A 16,695-nucleotide genomic window follows, 5' to 3' on the forward strand; every position below is an offset into this window, starting at 1 on the left:
ATGTAACTGGAGGGGTCCCGAACCAGACTTGGATTTGTTACTACTGAGTGCTATTCTGATATCTACTGCTATTTTGCTACCTTCCCATTGTTCTGCTAATCACTTGCTGGGATGGGTGATATCACTCCAACTTGCAGCTCAGCAGTAAAGTGTGACTGACATTTATCAGGTCACTTGGTTGTGGCACCCTGGAAAATGAAGAATGTCTATGTAAAATTTAAAAATTAAATATAAGAAAATCTGTTAGTGTTTTTGAAAAACAGATTACAATGCAGGATTCTGCTGGAGAAGTTCTATTAACTGATGGGTTTTGAAAAAAACATGTTTTCCCATGACAGTATTAGGGGAAGACTAAAAAAGCTCAGAACAAAAGCTGGCCATAAACTGGCTAATAAAAGCTCTAGACTGAGTTGTCAATTTATTGATCTGTATATGGGGGCCATCAACGGGCCTGTCTGGCAGATATCTGGTTGAAAATTGGGCAGATATCAATCAGGCAGGTTTGAATAGCCTGTCTGATGGGAAGCACTTATTGATGCGATGGAGTGGATTATGCCATTGTTGCCTCCTTTCCTCAAACCACCAGAGATGCCCTCATGTTCAGTAAAGAGACCTACTTAACTGTATGGGCACCTCAAAAAATGTATACATAATGATCATATGCAGAGTCACACATTTCACAAGCCAGACCCAGAATTGCTGCGTCATGTGGCAGTAGCAAACCATGACAGTGAAAGGGTTATTGTATGCAGAGTGGAACCCCAGGGTTCATCCGACCTCTGTGTTGCTAACGAGGTGGAGTGTGAATCCTTTAATAGTGATGATATGAAGCCAGTATTAAGTGCTCCTAGGACAAGGGCCAAGAAAATGAGGATGATTTATATTTATGACTTGTGTAATCAACGTGGTTGTAAAATAAATGTACTCTTTCAAGTTAAATATACTAGTAATTTTTATTGCACTTCCACATTGGAAAAGGAGGCTTCTGGATAAAGGGCCTGATAAACACAGTAGTAATACAACCATTAAGATACAGATGCACCAAAGATACTCTAGTTATTCTTTAACCAGTGAACTCCACATAGCAGTGGTTACGGAAGGCCTGATGTGTACAGGTCCTTATCCGCACAGATTGTTAACCTGCACTTATCTGCAGGCTGACAATCCACCCAGTGTGACCTTGCCCTAAGTATTAAGAGAAAAGAATGGACAACATACAACTTTTTGTACTTAGATTTAAAAAGGGAAAGGCATACCCCCTATACTGCAAGGGTAAGACCCCACAAGGTGGGTTATGCGCAGGCTGACAATCAGCCGTACACTTGAAAAATCTTCTTGTTGTGCCTACAAACAAAAGCATTAAATCCGCACGGGTGCAAGCACACATAGCCCATATCCACCAACTAAACACAACTTTGCAGGTATCGGCTATGTGTACCTGCACCAAGGCGGATTAAGTGCTTTCGGGTGCAGGTATATTTAGAAGATATTTCAAGCATACGAGCAGCTTGTACATATACAAAGTATCAGAGTGCACACCTTACCAAAACATCAATAATGATAGACGTGCAGAACACTGGAGAAAACCCATTCAGCAACTCCAAAAATAATCATAAAAACAAGAAAGTGTCTGCACACTCAAAAAGTACAAAAGAAAAATCTTTTATTAAATATGTTTTGTATTTAATAAAAGATTTTTCTTTTGTACTTTTGAGTGTGCAGGCACTTTTTTGTTTTTGCGCTTATACATAGACTGACAATCTCCCACATGGGGCCTTACCCTTAAGCATTGTTCCAAATATAGAAACTGCAAGCAAACCATTTAGCCTATTATGTTAGGCCTTACCTCAAGATAGGTTCCTACTGTCAGATTAGAGAACTTGGGAAAATGTAATAAAGGTGCAAAGTTTGCCCAAGTGACAAAGTTGCATCAGTTGACCTAGTTCACCTCTGTTACTTTTGACTGGAGGCACATGGGGAGATTAGTTGGCCATGATTAATCTTCATTACCACAGGCAACTAATCTCCCCAAAATGCCTTCCCACAAGCAAGAATGTGATCGCCCAAAGTTTCCTCGTGATGCATTTTTGGAAAACCGAAGTGACGTGCATGCCATCCCACCGGCGATTCACATTTCTGCAAGTGGTAAGGCATTTCGGGAGATAAAATCTTCGCTACTGAGGGCGAATAATCTCCCCATGTGCCACCAGCCTTAAGGTGCCCATACACCTTCAGCTTCCCATTCGGGTCCTTCAGACCAATTCGGCAGCTTATCTGACCATGTATGGGAACCCCCGAGGGGCCAACCTAAATGCTTGTATGAGCTGACCGCACCATATGAGCAGATCTTACCATGTATGGCCACCTTTAGACTTGGTGGGCTCCATGGGCTGATGCCTGGAGCACAAGCTTCGTAAAGAAATATTAGCTATAACTTGGTGAAGATATCTGTGTTGGGAAGAAGAGATCTTACCACCTGTCTTCTGCCACAAAAAAAACGACTTTTTTTTTTTGTTCATTTCTGGACCTCATTATTATGAGCTCTGTAGCCATGGTTTAGAAAAACATTCAACAATCTTGTCGTGTAACTGATTAAGACTGCTGAGAGAAGAGGATTATCTAGTTGCAGACTTATGAGTTGTGATGAATATACACTTTTGAAGGCCACTACCACCCAAATTTTATCTCCCATCAGAAGAAAATTAATTTTTCAACTGTCAACAATAATGGCTTTATCAGTCTTATCTTTTAGTAGACTGATGCTTATCGTTTTGGCCATACAGGGACACGACACTCACTATAGCCAGATACCGTATCATGGGCTTGATTTATCTATGGCATTGATTTATTCGTTTGGGCCTCTTAAACTAAGCAGCAGGATGCGAGGACTTAATTACGATTTATTACCAATTTTTGTACATCAGCCAATAGCTATAGGGGTTGCATTTAACTTATGTGACTTTGAAAAGAAATGGTGGCACCAGTGATAATCTTTGTGTGTCATCAAATTAGGTGTATACTAATGCAATCTGTTATTTTGCGTTTTTAATAGCAATTATTCATTACGCATCAAGTTGTGTTCTACCTGTGTCAGGGCTTCCCTGTGGCGTAGTGTGTACAAATTGATAGAAAAGACTGGGCTGTGTTAACTCATGCATTTCCTTGTGTTAGAACACATGAAAAAGCCACCTCAAGGGAATGCACAAAGAAACACTCTTGTATAAAGAGGTCCTAGAAGTACAGTCTATAGATCGCTTGCGACAATAAGGTGAGGCCTGCTCAGTGTTCACAGGCTAAGGAGCTTGAAGATAAACAAGTGCTTTTATTGCCCTTTCAAAATGCTCAGTGCAACTACATTTTCTTTTCCCTAGGGCTCCTGTGGGACTAGGAAATGCAGAGATTGTGCACAGCCAGGAAACTCTCCCCTTTTCTGGGCTCAGTGCCTGAATTCCTCCACAATTCACAAGCCAGAATAACTGATCAAGGCTCTATATATAATATTTTTTTCCCTCTCTCTCTTTCTTTTGCCAAGATAATCGAGGACTGCTAACATGTAGAAGCAGCCTAGCTTTGTCTTATATATATATATATATATATTTAATCGTAGAGAGGAAACAAGTTTTAAACTTATTATATAGGCTGGTGGCCATCCATTTACAGTAATTAAACATCTGCTCTAAACACAACTAATTGCACAGCTACTCCTAGAATGTTTCAGATGACCCAGCACAGTCATGAAAACGTTCTTTTTTAGTTCAAGCCCCCTAGTAAAGTCCTATATTTGGTCAAGTACAAAGGCGCCCAAACATCCCCCCACCAGCTCACTATATAGTGACAGTTGCATCTTACAGCAGCCCCTCTGGCATTTGCAATAATCCACAGATTGTCAGTCCGGGCCTGACGAAACATCGTCAGATCGCCACATGTATGGCCAGCTTAAAACATTAGATTAGGTATCCAATATTTAGAGAGTTGCAAAAAAATGAAAATAATAGAATGCAATTTACAATAAATCTGGCCAGGCTTCCTCAGTCAGAAGGTATTCTTTATCGTTGCTTCCTTGTGCAGAGTGAAGCCCCGTCCCCACTTCCTGTTCAGGTCTCTCATTAAAAAAAATGGCTAATGCACAGACTGGCTCCTGCTGCCTCCAGTCATGCGCAAGAAGGCTCTCCACTCCGACAACCTTGTCGAATTGAAGAGAGAACTGAACAGGAAGTGGGGGCAGGGCTTCACTCTGCACAAGGAAGCAACCAAAAAGAATACCTTCTGACTGAGGAAACAGGTCAGAGAGAATGCTGGGACAAAGGTAAGTAATTCTGGAGGCTGTTTACAATAATTTTACTCATAGAAAAAAAAAAGGTTTACTTATTCTTTAAGGGAAAACAATGCAAATAAATTCCCATATAAGGCCAGAACCAGTATAGTTGTTACAATAGAATGCATACCTGCACTATTAACCTATTTGTCTGGTTACAAAATACCATATTTTCTTTATGTAAGGCAGCCCAGTCAGAATCCTGTCTGCTACCAAAGGCTAATTCATGAATGCTCATTGTGTCAGGGGCTTACAAGTTTTGTATGTTATTGTAATACAAGTCCCTTCAATGAAGTCAGCTTAGGTAAACTTAGCTGTGGCTTATGTTTATACAAGCAAATGTGACAAGGTAACAGATTAGCATGACGCCTGATGGGGCAGTTTAAAAATGTGGAATTGTTAGTATTTGCACAAAGAAGAGATTTTAAGCAGTTTTCTTTTTCCTTTTTATTACAGGTTATTTATTAACCAACCATACCAGTAGCATACATTGCTTCTCTTGCACGGACATCTCACATCCTTTATCTGACAAAGGTCACAGTTTCTTGAGGAAGCAATCAGATGCTGCACTAGGTGTGGATAAGCCATCGTAAAGTCAGGGGAATAGCTAGAGCTCCAAGGGCCCAGGGGCAAAATATAGTCCAAAACTTTTATGTAATCCCAACCTCAACATTTATATAGGCTTGAGTGAATTCATGTGGCCCCTATAAATTATTTATTTTTTTGAGAGAGAAAAGCTGTTATTTAATGTCCATGGAACCCTCATTTGGAACTGGGCCCAGTTGCAGTTACCACCCCTACAGTTGCAAGCAGTATATCAGCCACCTTTCCCACAACAAAAATGTATTCTGGCTGGTTTTCCAAGCAGATATCTCAAATTGACATCAGATGAATATTTATACAAATACATATTAGAATAAATAATATTTAATGCCACAAGACTAAGAAATATACTTAACAGAGCATTTGTTTAATCACTACACTTCAAATCGCTAATGATGCAGGTCACACAGATGTAAACTTCTTTTTTAGAGGGTCACATGTAAGAGAAAAGACTAGCATAAAATAATACATTTATAGCTTATCTTGCTCTGTATCTCCACAAATAATATGTTTGGAAACTGACAGTTTTGCACTTCTTATTCCACAAAACATTCTTGCTCCCGGATGTGAACTTTGAACAGCCTACAGAGACTAATAACCAATTAGTCAGCCCTAAAGACATTTGCGTGCATCTTTTAAAAACTGTTGCCTTCAGCATTCCTTATAATACATAGGGGCATATATTCTAATCCACGAATGCTCTTGAACAGTCCAAGCGTATTTTCGGTGACTTTTTCGTACCTTGCGTATTTTCACTGATTTTTTCGTTATTTTTCGCGACTTTTTCGTACTGTATATAAAAAATACGTGACAAAATCGTATTGTCGCAACGAGTACGAAAGTTTCGGATTCATTCAAGCTTCGGTATCGTGACTTTCCTTGGGCCAGGTTGGAGCTGCAGAGTGCCATTGAGTCCTATGGGAGACTTTCCTTGGGCCAGGTTGGAGCTGCAGAGTGCCATTGAGCCCTATGGGAGACTTTCCTTGGGCCAGGTTGGAGCTGCAGAGTGCCATTGAGCCCTATGGGAGACTTTCCTTGGGCCAGGTTGGAGCTGCAGAGTGCCATTGCGTCCTATGGGAGACTTTCCTTGGGCCGGGTTGGAGCTGCAGAGTGCCATTGAGTCCTATGGGAGACTTTCCTTGGGCCGGGTTGGAGCTGCAGAGTGCCATTGAGCCCTATGGGAGACTTTCCTTGGGCCAGGTTGGAGCTGCAGAGTGCCATTGAGTCCTATGCGAGGCTTCCTAAATCATGCACAGAAGGATCAAAGTTGGAAAGGTTTTCCTGCATTTTACGATCGTTTGGTACGAAAATTTTGTGACTGTCAGATCACCAATACGGCATTATCGTGACTAATACGATTTTTTTGTAAGCATATTTGTGATATTTGCGATCTTAAGAAATTATCGTATCCAATCCAATTTATCCCATTCGAGATTCGAACTCGCGTTTTAATGAATCGGCCCCATAGTATTGGTCAGTCATAATGCTCCCTACTGATATAAGATTTGTGGTACATGGCAATCTACACCTCTACATCATCCCAACACCTACAATCACCCCTACATATAACCTCTGCTCTGCCAGGCCCTATCATAAATGTGTTAACTGCAATTCCCAACCCAATCACTCCCCAAAAACAGATTTGAATGTCTGTTATTCTTAAGTTTTTACCAACAAGTGCTCTGTGATAAAGTTTACTGACAAAATTCCTATCTACAGATTTAGGATCTGTAATGCTTGGCACAGCAGATTTTTTGGATAAGGTGCACCATTCCTTAAGTGTAATGCATATAGGGCTACTCTCTAGTGGAAAACAGTAGCAGTCTACATGCCCCTGTCCTCCCGTGACTACCCCAAATACTGGTGAATGCAACTTGTTGGATGCACGCTAGTAGTGACAGGCAGAACTAGGTTGCAAAGGTTCGCCTCTCACTACATTGTGTGTCTAGGACAAGGTTTTTTATTAGGAGGAGTGAGACGGACAAGGACATTTTGACCATACCCCTAAGCCTGTGCTACATGGGGCTTGATTCTCAGCCTGCGAATAATACAGGCTGGATTAGAGCCATCCATCGCTGCCGATACTGATGTAGATGTAAAAAATAATATATTAAATACATAAATAAAGGAATCTAATAATAATAATGGGTTTTCAGATAATAGATTCCATACCTGTACCATGGGCACACATCACTGTTACTTTGAAAATAACATCCATGCATGATCCTAATTTGTATGTTTGATAAGGTGCGAGTCAAATGACTCAAAAGGCAGTCCATACTGTACTTTACAAAAGTTGTGACCTGGCAGCGATCTGTTACGCTTCCGCATTAAAGGAATGTCCCTTGGTATTGATTCAGACTTTGCGGTGCCTTGGTAATGCCTTAAATGTAATTGTTTTAGTGCCAGAGTGCAATCCTTACCCACTCCTTGTAAAATATAAGACAAAGAATATTTGTATTGAAACAAAGATTGCTGGGAAACACAAGAGCCAGAGCAGAAAGACACCATGCTCTCAAATTCCTGCCTGGCAAGTACAACTGCACAGGGGGACTAAGCTGGGAATGGAAATAAACACCTCAAACTGACTAATACAGGTAAAGAAATTAAATGAATTATTAAAAAAAAAAACCTATGAAAAACCCAAGAATATTTGTTTATTTCCCTTAATAATACAGTAATAAAGTAAGTACAAGACATTCTGCACATTTGCATTAATACAACATGTGAATAACATTAATATAGCTAATGGCACACTGTCCCTTTTGTTCACCATTGCCCTCTGATGAAAGAAAGAGGAGGTCAAAGTTGCCCTTGTCCGACTGTCACTGCTAACAATCAGGGCCAGATTTGAGAACAGGGCACCCCAAGGCCACCCCCTTTCGCCATCTCCCACAAAATCCATTTTAAACAAATAATTATTGTTTTTAAAACGGATTACCTTTACTAAGCTGGATGAAATCATATTGGAGGCAAATCAATCCTACTGGGTCTATTTAATATTTTGATTGAATGATTTTTAGCAGACTTTTGAAATGGAGATCCAAATTACAGAAAGATCCCTTATCCGGAAAACCCCAGGTCCCGAGCATTCTGGATAACTAGTCCCATACCTGTGCTTGGATATGCAACACTGAACAATTTTACAGTGTAGAAAAGTACACACAGGGAGGTCAAGCTTTATAATTAATACATAAGTACAGGTGTGGGACCTATTATCCAAAATGATCAGGACCTGGGGTTTTCTGAATAAGGGGTCTTTCTGTAATGGATCTCCATAGTTTAGGTCTACTAAAATAAAATATTAAATGAACTCAATATTATTGTCCTGCCTCCAATAATACTTAGGGCTCTGGCACACGGGGAGATAAGTCGCCCGCGACAAATCTACCTTGTCACGTGCGACTAATCTCCCCGGACTACCATCCCACTGGCGAAAATGTAAGTCGCCGGTGGGATGGCACACGCTGATCAGGCGATTTTGGCAAACTGCCGAAGTTGCCTCGCGAGGCATTTTTGGCGATATTTTCGCCCGGTGGGCAATCCGGGGAGATTATCGATTTAGAGATTAGATTAGCGACTAATCTCCCCGTGTGCCAGAGCCCTTAATGTTATATTAGTTAGGATCAAGTACAGGCATAGGACCTGTTATTTAGAATGCTTGAGGGTTTTCCAGATAAGGTATCTTTCCGTAATTTGGATCTCCATTCCTCAAGTCTACTAGAAAATAGTTTAATAATAATGTAATTAAACCCCACAGAATTGTATTGTTCCCAGTAAGGGATAATACAATACAATACAATTTATATCTAAGTTTGTATCAAGTTCAAGGCACTTGAGAAAAAGGAAATAATTTTTAAAAAAAATTTGGATAATTTAATAAAAAATGGAATCTATGGGAGATGGCCTTCCTTTAATTCAGAGCTTTCTGGATATATATATATACTGTATATACTCGAGTATAAGCCTAGTTTTTCAGCCCCCAAAATGTGATGAAAAAGTCACCCTCGGCTTATACTCGAGTCGGGTGCCATGGGTCCCTCCAGACTAGCACCCTCTGTCCTTTGTGTGCAACCAGACCCTCCAGTGCCCTGGCCCACTCCCAGTCACAATACTTATTCCCCCTTACCTGTCCTCCGGGACTGGGTCTGCTGCCAGTTTGCCAATGCGCAATGAGCATGGGGTAGTACTCATATTGTTTTTGTTGACCCTCTTCTCCACTTACAGAGCTAGTTTACGGTTTTTCTTTTAAATAAATATTTTAAAAATATACCCCTGATGCCTCAATTTATGTAATTTACTGGTTTTTATTTTGATTATTGAAACTTAGCAGTAGCTGCTACATTTCCCACCCTAGGCTTATACTCAAGTTAATAAGTTTTTCCAGTTTTCTTAGGTAAAATTAGGTACCTGGGCTTATATTCGGATCGGCTTATACTCGAGTATATACGGTGTATATATATATATAAGATATACAGAACAAACATGCAGAAAGGTTTGGGCATTGTCTCTTAAGTGTCAGAACTAGACTAGACTAGAAGATGTTCTAGTGCTCCAAAAGGTAGTACAGGTATGGGACCCATTATCCAGAATGCTCGGGACCTGGGGTTTTCCGGATAAGGGATCTTTCCATAATTTGGATCTCCTACCTTAAGTCTACTAAAAAAAAATATTTATTAATTGTATCTTAGTATGCAAACCCATATGCATAAAACACCACCATATTCAGCAGTGCTGTACAATAAGCACATATAAATACGTTTTTTTTTGAGAGACATTCATGTTGCAACATGGGCAGTGCCTCTGAGGACTGCCAACCTTACTTTACCACATACAATTTCCAGCCAGACAGCTACAAGCCATAAAACAACCCCTGGAAAGACAAGTATTAGTTAAAGTTTGTTAAAGGAGTTAGAGTTTGGCATCTGCTGGAATGAGGCTGGCTTTGACAAAATCTGTTTTGACGATGTTAATGCCATTTAGGGATTTTAGTGAGCTGTGCATTAGTGCTTTTGTGTAGAAGAAGTGCTTGCATCGAAATCAGCCTTTTACTACTTAATGCTTTTCCAGATGGAAAGCGACAGCTCGAAGGGCTTTAGCTACTTTCCTGAACGCCATTCAAGAGCTGCTAGACTACTTGTTGCATATTACACATGGTAATGAAGGAATGAAATCCAAAGACAGGACCTTTTTATGAATTTTATAATCTACTGTAATGCTTTTTTTTTTTTGTAACATCCTCTGCTGCCAGAAATTGCCTTTCTTTTAATACATGGGAGACCATCTACCCTTCGTTTGTTTTTGCAGTGTACAAAATCATTCTTTAGGGAATCTAATGTTTGTGTAGCACTCCAGGGTTGTGGCATCTGAGCGGGTGTTTTAAGGTGGCCATACACGCACCGATATTATCGTACGAAACGAGGTTTCGTACGATAATCGGTGCGTGTATGGCATGTCGGCGAGTCGACCGATATCGCAGGAAGCTGCTGATATCGGACGACTCGCCGATCGGACCAGTTTGAAAATTTTGATCGGGCGCCATAGAAGGCGCCTGACCAAAATTCTCCCTTCAGAGCTGAATCGGCAGAAGGAGGTAGAAATCCTATTGTTTCTACCTCCTTACCTGCCGATTCAGCCCTGAATGGTGTGTGGCGGATCTTACGATGTTTCGTGCGACCGATGGTCGTACGAAACATCGTCAGATCGCCACGTGTATGGCCACCTTTAGGCATCTAGAATATAATCAGCAGGGTCTGCAGAGAAGATGCAATACCCTTATCTAGGCCTTGGTAACAAGCAAAGGGATAGTTTACATTTGGACTTTCACTCTGATGAAGGCAGTGATAATCTGAGACTATTTGTAACTGGTTCTATTTTACATTTTTTGTGTTTTTTTAATTATTTTTGTTTAGCAACTCTCCTGCTATGTATTGACTATTAGTGTGAGGTCACTAGATGGCAGTTACATGTAAACTTGTGAGTGTCATCCTGCTCTGTTGAAAATTGCTCTCTGTGTCAATTGTCTGTCCATCCTCTCCTTCCTCTCAACTTGTTGGCAGTTCAGCCATGTTCTTCTCATGTTCAGCTGCTGTGAACCTCTTCTGTCCTAATACAGGGTCCAAAATATAACACTGGCAATGCGGATATTGGGTATATGCATAAAAACCTACAACTACATCAGTGAGTAAAGGAAACTACAATAAGTAAAGGAAAACTTAAGAGGCTTTATGGTTTCCCAATGGTTCCCTGGGATACATAGAGGCGTTTGACAAGGTTCAGGCCATCCTCCTGGGAGTCCTATGTAGAAAGATTGCATTTCTTTCTAGACTTGGTTTCTGACATGAAATAAGCAGGAAGATCAATTTCATAAAAACACCCAAGCCTCAAACGTGTGGATCTTTGAAACAGACAATAATGTGTATGCAAAAATGGATACCAGTAGTCCTTGTTGACGTCACAGACCCTGCCTCTTACAAAGAGTGGATTGATTGAAAGACTGTATAGAGAATAGGAGAGGGCCTGAATTGAAAGACAAATAATACAAAGTAACAATAACCCAGTCCGACCCTGCATGCTGCATATACCTGATATTCTTGCTAAGTCAGCCAGAGTTATTTTCTTAGGAATCATTTTCTTCTAATTTCTGAATGTATGGTTAATGCATTTTTTCATAGCCTACAGATTTTATGTATAGGCTACCATTACCTTAGCAAGAGTCTCACGTCAGGAGTCCCATGTTTGAATGTAAATCACCTTAAGGAGGCCATACACAAAGATCCACTTGTTTGGCGGGCTGGCAGATAAGCAGATATTGCTGACCAAATCCAGATGATCCAATCATTTGGCCAAGGATTTTATTTTTACAGAGGCCTAAGCAGGTCAGTTGAAAGAGAACCACATCACCGTGCTGATGCAATGTTTGGCCAGGTATCAGAGAGGCTGTTGGGAAGGGCCCATACCAGTACCGAGCCTAGGGTTGGGGGCACCAAAGGAAGCGCTTCCCTCACCCCCCACTCCTCTTTTCACACAAGTTGATGTACTCACGAGTGCACTGAATCATGGATGGAATCTGCACTTCAGACTGGCTAAAACTAGGGACCCCAGTGCTCCCCCCACAGTTCTCTTCTACCTACCCCTAGTTCAAGCTCTGGCCCATATACAGGCAGAAAAGCTGCTAGGTCTGAAAAGGATGAACCAGCAGCTTGAAAAGCTCATGTATAACCAGTTTTAGTCATTATTAGTGATGAGCAACCCATAAACAATGGGCACAAAAAAAAAGTTGAGTGATCAGCACGCATAACTATAGTTATAGGGTTGCGCTGGGACCCCACTCACCCCCACAAAAGCACACCTCTTTATTCTCTATAGTTACACCACTGTGTGCAGTATGAAAAAAGTTGCAGCGAAAACAGCCATTAACTTCAATGCAATTTGTGAATTTTTAAAGTTTTGCAAATTTGTCGACAAAGTGACACTGGACAGATTCACTCAATCACTAATCATAAAGTATGGCAGCTCTGTGGTTGGCACTGCCATGCAGCAGTACGCCCTGAATTCAATTCAGAAATTCAGACAAAAGCAGGTGTCAGCATTATCACAAGGATTTGTTTGTTCTCCTGGTGTCAGCATGAACTTCTATCCACACTATAATAACATACGGACAGGTTAATTGACCATAGTGTGTGCTATTTGATAGCAGTTTTGCGCTCCACTGGGGCATGGTCTGATGTTAACTATGAACCATCTGTGAAAAAATAATTCATACCACAAGCATGATGAGAAAATTGTTACCAGAAGATTTAAGATACAAGGAAAGTGCTAATTTGAAGTATGTTTCTGTTTTCATTCCAGATAACTGCTGCTCCAGGGCACTGCGCCTTCTAAGTAAATATTCTGTTGGAGAATTTGACTCTCCTCAGATTAAATAAGCAAAAAGACTTTGGAATAATGGCAATTTATGCTCACAGGGTACACACCAATCACACCTTAGTAACTACTTTTGAGAAAAGAAAAAACACAAAGTTGGGCTCTACTAAGAGATCAAACAATGCAGTTTTCACAGAAGCAAACTGCATCTAAAATGCTTTCAGATGAAATGCAAACTAGGCTATCCCGATCAGCATGAAAAATGGTCTGTGGCTGAGTGGAGTATTCACACACAGGCAACTCACTGCCTGCAATATTCTACCAGACTGTGGTTTTAGTAGTTGGGCAATAAGACCAATCAGGGTCAGAATGGGCCAGCAATGTACCTGGAAAAAACCCAGCGGGCCCCGCTGGCCCAGACCCGATCCCCACCAAAGCTCCCTGGGCTGCAGATCTTCCACCCTCAGCATGCTGAAAGTAAGTTTCATTTATGTGCACTCGAAAGGGAGTCGAGCGGGTAGGGGGGGTGCAGCCCCAGTCCAACCCTCAGAGCAATAAATTGGTAAAATTTACCTTCTTCTCCAACAGCTGCTTGCAAGATTCATTGGTGGTAACCGAAACCCGTTAGATATCTGACACGTGATTGCATCCAAGCCGACACAATGGTTCCGAGTGCAGGCAAAAAAAGAAAGCGGATACTAGGATGTGGCAGCCCTATGTGGCATTAGCCTAACGGGCAAAAAGTAGGTTCAACTCAAGCCCTTTTCATTGAACTCATGTTAAATAAGTGGGCCTTACATTGACCCTTTAAAACAATAAGCATATAAGCGTTTCACCGATGCATGTAGGTAACTGTAACTGGCTAAAATTTGTTCAAAGCCAATTAATATCACTTTTTTAGTACTTTCCTCATGGACCGAACTATATACATTGCTTTCAAGCAATATGTTTTTTGACGATACAGGTATAGAACCCACTAGGGACCAGAGGTTTTCTGGATGAGGGGTCAATAAAAATCAATAAAACATTAATTAAACGCAATAGGACTGTTTTGCATCCAATAAGGATTATTTATATCTTGGTTGGGATCAAGTATAAGGTACTGTTTTATTATTACAGAGAAAAAGGAAATCAGTTTAAAAATTTGGAATTATTTGATTAAAATGGAGTCTATGGGAGAGGGGCATTCCATAATTCGGAGCTTTCTGGGTAACAGGTTTCCGGATAAGAGATCCCATACCTGTATTTAAATGATTTTTAGCAGACTTAAGTTATGGAGATCCAAATTACTGAAAGATCCCTTATCCGGAAAACGCCAGGTCCCAAGCATTCTGGATAACAGGTCCCATAACTGTACTGTATATGCAAACCTGTTATCCAGAGATCTACAAAATATGCAAAGTCCTTTGCCTTGGTGTCTTATTAAAAAAACAAACCTGTTGGGGTTTTCAATATTTAAAGGTTTTTATCTTTAAGGCATCCCATCCCAGTGTGCCTTATGTTATAAATCCCATTACTTGAAATAAGTTAAGGATAGTGTAGAATAGGCCAAATAAAAGTTTACTTATACATTTACTTCATAGAGCTTCTATACATGATCTCCCTTTCCCTTTAGCGTATGTTGAATTTGTTGAAAACAGGGGAAAAGTATAAGCAGTTCCAGTGGTGCTGTACACATGAGCCTGGTGCTGTTTATGCAGTTCTGCATTCCACTGTATTTTTATTGGCGCTGCATGCACTATTTCTGTACGCAAAGGCAACTTTTTAACTCCTTCATAAACAGGGCACTCTATACAAAGGCCCTACTATTGCACTTCTGCATTGCCAATATAAATATGTATATTCTACACAGTCACAAATAGTTTCATTAATAAACTATTACAGGTTTAAAAAAAGAAAAAATGCACACAAGAAAACCCCCAGACCAAAGCATGCAAGGACAGTAAAATATGCAGCACTTACACTGTGTCTGTATATTTGGACAACACAAACAGCTGCAAATGCACCCGCAGGGACCAAATAATAATGAGTTATTAATATTTCAGGATTAAGTTTTGTTCTTACAAGCATTTTTCCTGTGTTTCCCTTTTCCACAAAGCATGACATTCGGAAATGGGAACTGCGCAAGCAAGGCCTTCAGCAGCTTGTTTTAATTAATGGGTGTAATCTTGTTTTCAACATATAGATATCAACAATATGCTGAAGTGTTCATTTTGGTGGGTATTGTAGTTTAATATCAAGTAAAGCTAAAGCACATGATGAAAGATGCGGTTTTATATACAGATTAAGGTTATACTTTAGATTGTAAGCTCCAGTGGGGCAGGGACTGATGTGTATTATGTATAATCTCAGTAAATCACTGATGAATAAATCAGCGATTCATAAATAAAGAATAATAATGACAAGTAGAATACAGCTATAAATCAAGCATTAATAATCAAAGCAGATTTTTCCAAGTTTTGGTAGTCACAAGTAATGTGTCAGTGCATAGTGAGCAATACAAGTTTTCCATATGAATGAATTTAAGAATATAAAAAAACCCACAACTTAGCAGTCTTACCTCCTTTCTCAGGTTACGTCCGAGGCTGTGTCTTCCAGGCTGTGGAAGAACTTAACCCAGTGCCCACATTCTCTATCCGTTGATTGTGTTCCAGATGTCAAAATTCTGGTAAGAATTCTTCAGCTCCTAGAGGGTCCTTCTAAATTCAGAAGCAGAATCCTCTGGGAATCAGTCAAGTGTTTTGCAATGAAGAGAATATTTCAGCCTTTTTTTTTTCTTCTTCTGACAAATCTCTTCTGAAAATGATGGTCTAAAGGTGAAGGGAAAAAAACAGAGGTGAATTCCTGGCAACACACCGCTTTCTTTATAGCTAGTTAGAGAGTTGTCCTCGCTAGGTCCATGCAACACATGGGAGAGCATATGTTTGCTGATATGTTTTCTTTGACTCTCGGCTTGGGTAGTAATATGAGCTGGACAGCTCCAGTGGGGAAGGGGATATGACGTCTGAGCTCTTGAAATGTGACACTGTCTCTCTGCTAACGCAGACTGTTAACCCATCAATCAGGGATATTGTGGCGCAATTCCAAGAGACCTCATAAAAAGTGGACACTTTTGGTGTGAAACAGATTTCGCGGAACTAATTTGGGTGGTACAACAGCAGGGGGCAAGGGAAACCCTACTGGCCCTCCTATAGCCAATACTGCCCTCAGAACACTCTTTGCCACCCCTAATCTCCTGGTAGGACTATGTATCCAAATTCATAACCAAAAATTTCTAGGACACTTGAAAAGTTTATAAAATCTTTACTTGGTAATGATTTTAAGTTATTTTAACTTAATCCCAAATTTTAACCCTACAGAATGCAACTTATGCCCTTTTTCTATAGAGAGACAATGAAAACTCCGAATTAGGAACATACTATAGTACATTTGATCCTGCTGCATTCTCAGCTGTTTAATATTTTTTCTGTTAATCTAAACTTTTCCTGACAGTCAGGAAAGCTATAAACAAACTGACACATTTATTAAAACCGATACCTGTGTCAATTTATCAGAATGTTTTCATTCTGTTTTATAGAGTAATAATGATCTGGGCTGGTCAGCAAAATCCTAGCATTTCAAAAGCAGGGAGAAAGGATTCAGATAATTATCTGCCCTTGTGGAATCAATTGCAATTTCAGTCTACAATGGTGCATTATGTGCAAAACACACTGGTTGGGTAGGCACCTGTTATTACTCTGCAATACTAAAAAAAAACACTGTTTTCTGGGTTGCAATGTGACAAAATTGAAAATCTGAATTTTGCACTTTGCAGTGCGTTCATAAATAAGTCCTTGGACCTGCATTGAAGAAGACATATAGCATAAGTAACCCCCCCCCCCTACAATCTTGTAGGCAATAATGAGCAAAAT

The 16,695-nt window shown here is 40.3% G+C and overlaps 1 protein-coding gene across 2 annotated transcripts in view; it reads right to left on the reverse strand.

Moving 5' to 3' along the window:
* nek6 (NIMA-related kinase 6) overlaps positions 1-16,695 on the reverse strand; it is a 135,699-nt gene that overhangs the window by 76,095 nt on the left and 42,909 nt on the right. For both annotated transcript variants that reach the window (NM_001006699.1, XM_012953020.3), the window contains one exon: positions 15,345-15,594. The gene's annotated coding sequence lies outside the window, so the exon portion shown is untranslated. The remainder of the gene's footprint in view (positions 1-15,344; positions 15,595-16,695) is intronic.

This window comes from Xenopus tropicalis, chromosome 8, assembly GCF_000004195.4.
Source record: "Xenopus tropicalis strain Nigerian chromosome 8, UCB_Xtro_10.0, whole genome shotgun sequence".
NCBI lineage: Eukaryota > Metazoa > Chordata > Amphibia > Anura > Pipidae > Xenopus > Xenopus tropicalis.